Source organism: Delphinus delphis, chromosome 4 (genome assembly GCF_949987515.2).
Source record: "Delphinus delphis chromosome 4, mDelDel1.2, whole genome shotgun sequence".
In the NCBI taxonomy this organism is placed as follows: domain Eukaryota; kingdom Metazoa; phylum Chordata; class Mammalia; order Artiodactyla; family Delphinidae; genus Delphinus; species Delphinus delphis.
Window position 1 is genome coordinate 122,108,646 of NC_082686.1, and position 5,995 is coordinate 122,114,640.

The following is a 5,995-nucleotide window of genomic DNA, read 5'->3' on the forward strand; positions in this document are numbered from 1 at the left end:
TAACAACAAAGCATTTGTGCAGCTCCCTAGAACTTAGAAAGTGGTCCTGTAGACATGTTTTCAGTTGAGTAATATGAAATTCTAATAATGTACCAACTGTCATTGAGGTACTCTGCCAATAGGAAACCAAGTCTCCTGTCTTCAAATTATTTAACCCTAGGAGTAGAGTGGGGAATTAGCAGCACCCAGCTAGAAGTGGTGTCTTCTCCTGCTTCTCTCCACAATACTGTTCCCCAGGAGTCCACAGTGTAGACAACAGACATTCTTATCCACCTATGTGTTTCTGATTCATGATGGCAGAATAAGAATTTGGAATTAAATAATTTAATTCTAATATTTTTCTGCTCCCTACTCCCCTCCTCCCAAAGACACACACACACACACGCACATATTTTCTGGTGTACTTAAGTACTATAGATATGTTTCAATCCCTAATATTTGACTAGTAAAGAGAGTCCTGGAGTCTCTGATAGTATCTCTGGCTTCTAATGGCTACCTTTAAATCTACCTCTGCAATCTTCTCCCCCAGAAACTGGCATCTAAAAAGTGCATTTTAGAAAAGCAATATATGTACTATCACAAGTTTACTGGGGAAAAAAATTGTACCACTGAATTCCATCAAATGTGCAGTCCAAATCCAATACTGAGCTGCCTCACTGTAAAAATTTTTGCACTTTTCTTGATTAAAAGAAAGCATGGAATGAAAAATCAAGTATACAGTGATATAGTAATATAACACATCAATGACTTTCTATAAAATATTTTCAGTCTTATAATCAATGAATAGGCATAGAATGATAACTATTTTTCCTGTAATAACTGACCCAATCACAAGTTATACGCTTACATAAAGTTTTGATATTTTAGTCTCAGAAATCAAGCTTTGAGACAACGCCAAAGTAGTAGACAATTTTTTTAAGTGAAAAGGTGATAGCAGCTGAATTTAGTAAGTTTTCTTCTGGAAGGTAGGATTGTCTGAAGGCTGAAAAATAGATGAGAAGCAGCTATAAACTTCTATAAAATTTGACTTGCTCTGGCTCCCCAAAATCGCAGGTTTAGAATCCCTTCTCTTCTGATAAGTAGCTGTGTGGCCCTGGGCAAATTACTCTCTCTGTTGTGGTATCCTTATCTGTAAATGAGAAATCCCTCCTCAACAACCTACCTCATTGCAATGGTAGAAAACGAAAAGGAAATATTTATGCTGAAATATTGAGATAGTATTAGACTCATTCCATTTTCCATTTTGTTAACTTTAAAATGATATATTGTCAATTTTAACACAGCACTCTACTTATTATGAAATGCTTTAAGTAGTCCCATATCAGAATTTGTATCTTTAATATAAGTCACTGAATAACAAGACATCTAAGGTATTTAATATAAAGATTTAAAATTTGGAAATATGTTTAAGGGAATAGTATAAGTGGTGGACTCACTACTCCTTCTACCAAAAACACTTCCCTACTTCCCTAGAGAAGTCAACATTTTCAAGTATCTTTGTTCACATTACTGATCATTTACCTAGAATGTTTTCCCTCTTCTTTTCCTCCAAATACATCTCAGGTTATCCTTAAAGGCCCAGCCCTCAGTCCTCTCTTTCTTTGAATTCTAACCACATATATGTTTGTAACCACACCACTGAAACCTCTTTTCTTGTTCACAGATTCGTTGCTGTATGTTAAATGCGTCTCCCCCTTCCAGGTGTACTGAGCAGTGATGTTTCATACTGTGCACGGTGTTAGCACTCTGATGCTGGAGTTATGTAGACACTAATCAGAATTGGTGCTTATACTCGTCATTTTATGGCTTGGAGCAAGTTACCCAACTAGTCTTATTTTCCTTATCTTTAAAATGTCAAATTTTTATTTTGAGTATTTAAAAGTATAGAATGCTTTTGGATAATCCCTGCATATAATGAGCTTTCAACAAATGATAGTTGTTATGGTTATTATTATTAATATTATTTACTTCCTCTTCCATAATAGCTTACACGGCACTCACCACATCATTTGGGATCCACAAATACCTGTTGTGTAAATAATCCCTTTATAACTGCAGCATTGAGATCAACAGTAATGGACACATTTTAAGTTCTTTGTGTTATATCATATTTTTATTCCACACATTTATGTTTGGTACTGATGATTTGGTTCACTGCATATTCAAAAACATGGAATTGCATCCTACTACTAAAGAAATATCTCTGTATTCCAAAACACTAATCACTTTTATGGATGTTGGCATTTTGACATAGTCAAGTGTCTCAAATTAACAACCTAATGAAGCCAGAAAAGAAGAAAAAACTAAAATACACATCAAGGTCCAGAGACAAAACTAATAAATAATTTCTATGAATGTGTATATTCAGAGAGGCTCTGAACATACATTTTTCCAAGTGCCAAAAGCCAGAGGTTATAATGCTCTGTTTAACCTGGAATATCAACATCCTGTAATGACCGGCTGAGATCAAGAGTAAACTGGAAACATTACCAAAATATCATATTTTAGTTCAACTAGCTTACCAAAAGTTTTAGTGGTTAAATTTTTAAAGCTTCACAGTTGTGGTACAGAAACAATAATTTCTCCTTGCTGTCAGCTCCCGAGTTGCTGCTGCAATATACTGCACTTTCACAGCAGAAAATAGATGTTCACTGTCAAATGAAATCAGCGAAGAAGCAAGATATTTAAGAGTAACTGTTATTTCCTAACACTCCATTATTATTTTTTTTTGGTTCTCTGTATAATCTTTTTTAAAAAATCCTATTAAATATGATTGATCATTGATATGGTTTTTATGTTTTTCCTTCTCATGAAATGTTGAGTGGTAGAGTTGGCATTCTACTTTTACTTCATCAGCAGAATAAACCAGAAATTACAAAACAAATTCTTTGCTAGAAAGTCTTGGGCCAAATGGAATTAAATATCTAAGAATCATGTAGCGTTCTTGTTTTGTTTAATGTATAAATATTGAATTTTAACCACATATACTGTGGCTAAAACATCTGCAAACATCGACATTGGTATTGTAATGTAGATTAATACCTCTTATTTTGCAGTATGTTATTTAGAGTTTTATAAGCATTAGTTGGTTTAAAAAATATATATTCTTCCAAACGTTATCTAGCTAAATTATCTATGTCCTCTCTTTTAACATTCCTATTGCCAATCTATCTCTTGATAAATTTAAACATTTGAATGTTCTCAATAAATGGTTACATATGTGGATTTAACAGTTTCAGAATAATTAATTAGTGCTGCATTTGATGGTTACAATAAATACTTCATACTCCCCCAGAAAAATTGAATTTTATCGTATAAAGCACATAAAGATTTAACAGAAGTTTCAACAAAAATCCTTACCTATATTTGAAATGGATATTCAGATAATCTGATATTAAATGACAAACCCCAAAGATGGGCTTTATATGCACTGTTGACATTGTCATGATGCTTATCTATGATGATAACAAATACGATCATATGATCACTGATCATGCAAAGTTCAGGGCTTTCATAAATGACACTTAAGTGGGTCTTTGAACTTCCAAAACTCAACGATGAAACCCAATAGCAGATTTTGGCTGAATACTGAGACCAAAGCTTTATATTCATGTATCCTTAATAAACTTTTCTAAATACACATAAATGAACAAATATCTTTATAATGAAATAGGTGCATATTACTCAAATATAAAGTATACAACATATACCACTTTATGTCCTTTTCCACTTACCATCTTATATTTAACAGTTTATTATATATATAAAAAAAACTACTTTAGTAGTTGTGCAACATCCCAATATCTGGCTATATCATATTTTCATAACCATTTCTTTATCACTGGGCTTTCTGGATTTAAATTTTGAAATTTAAAACTTTCTATTATGTAGCACATACTACTTTAACACTTAGAAAGACAAAAATCTTTTAAAAATTATATTAACACAAAATCCATCAAATATTTATTAAAGGACAAAATTGTACAGCTAAAGGTTGAAGCATTAATTAAACTAAATTATCAAAAGAAGCCAAAATATTTTTAAATGTAAAAAACATACAGTGTGTTAAATGAGAAGAATGTAAATCAGAATTTCAATCAGTGTCCTTGAAATCATTTGTGATGGAGGAAAGAAAGGAAGACAGGAAGAAGAGAGGGATGAAGGTAGGGGAAAAAATACTGTCCCTCATTGTCAGATTTAGCATTGAGCAGAATTTCAATAAACTTTGCTACATTGATAAACTTAAAATATATATGTCATCTATTCTAGATTCTTATTACTTTCAAACTGGTGTGAATAAAAATTTGAAATTTTCTTCCAATTTTCAATTTAAAACATAGCTTTATTTATTTTTTACTTGTCTGTGCTTAGGACTCCTTCAGAAATTCATGTTTTCAAATACAAGCCATGTTATTATTGAAACGTGTGAGTATATATATACTAGTATATGTAAATGTGTAACAGATGATCATGTCATAGATGGCTGTACATGCATGTATATATATGCATACACAGTCTAACAATGTTAATTTTTTTCTTTAATTTTGAATAATCTTTAGATTATAAGCATAAGAAATACTCAAAATGTCTCTTTCTAAGAATTTATATCCATGTATATTTATATGTGTGTGTGTATATATATATATATACAAAATGAGATTTGGGACCTTTAATTCATTGTTATCAAATAACTCTGTTCCAAAGTAACTGTCCCTTTGCAGCCAGTTAAGCCTACTGTGCTCTTTTCTCCATGGGGGCCTGGTGTGCAATGGCTGCAAACCGCAGCCTCCTCGGTAGTGTACGCAGCCTGTTGCCTGTACCGCTTGCCCCAAGGGAACTTGGAGACAGCTTTCTCCAGTGGACATTCATGACTGGCATGCTGTCCCCAGTCTAGGCTCCATGCAGGTATGTGTGGTGCCTTTGGAAAGCCCCAGGGCACAGTGGCCAGGGTCCACGTTGCCCAAGTCATCATGTCCATCCATACCAAGCTGCAGAACAAGGAGCATGCGATTAAGGCCCTCCACAGGGCCAAGTTTCAGTTCCCTGGCCACCAGAAGATCCACATCTCCAAGAAGTGGGGATTTACTTAGTTTAATGCAGATGAATTTGCAAACATGGTGGCAGAAAAGTGGCTCATCACGGACGGCTGTGGGGTCAAATACATCCCTACTCGTGGCCCCTGGACACATGGCGGACCCCGCACTCATGAGAGCTTTGGCGCTGCCCCCTCCTTACTCATGCCCACCCATAAATCCTACTTTCCTGTCAAAAAAAAAAAAAGTGATTGTCCCATTTTGCCCTAGTGTTCTTTATTGATGATGTCACTGCTCCCTTATTGGTGGCTGAGTTTATCAGCATAGGCAATAAAGGAATGGAATGCTAAAGCTAGCTTATTAAATACTTGTTTAACTTTAGTAAAAGGATACTTTAGCCACCTGGGTCTGGTTTCAAACAATATTGGTGCACTCAAGCTGTGCCCCTTCCCATTCCACTTCAGCCCAGGATCTTATAAGTGCCACTGCTATTTACAGGGGCATTGTGATCGTTAACTGTTGGGAGACAGAAGAGGGAGAAGCATGAGGGCAGTAGGGACCTCTCTGACCAGCCCCTTGGAGTAGGTTTTAGTCACTAGAGAAAAGGACGAGAAGCCAGTCGGACTGATTTGTGAGACAAGTTGAGGCAGGTCAGTGTGAGAGCCAAGAGAGATGGAATGGTTCTGTGGGAGCTGTGAGCCCTCTGTAAGACATAGGGCACAAGCAGAGCTGATTGGGGCTCACAGCTTGGTGGAAAGGAGCATTTTCTTAGTCCCTGCATGGAATCCAGACTACTGCAGCAAACCAAGCTGTAGATCCCATACCACTGGCTCAGGCACTGGCATTCTCACGGTGAGCACCTCTTTCTAATGAAAACGCGGGGGGCAGATGTGCACAAGAAGAAAGGGAGAGGGAGAAGAACACGGTGGCAGCATATGAAAACAGTAGGGATCCTTCGCTTT

The 5,995-nt window shown here is 35.7% G+C and overlaps 1 non-coding gene across 1 annotated transcript; it reads left to right on the forward strand.

Moving 5' to 3' along the window:
• Window positions 1-4,715: 4,715 nt before the first annotated feature.
• LOC132425144 (small nucleolar RNA SNORA70) lies at window positions 4,716-4,850 on the forward strand. Its single transcript, XR_009519346.1, has one exon. It is a non-coding gene; the product is annotated as a small nucleolar RNA SNORA70 (small nucleolar RNA).
• The last annotated feature ends 1,145 nt before the right edge of the window (window positions 4,851-5,995 follow it).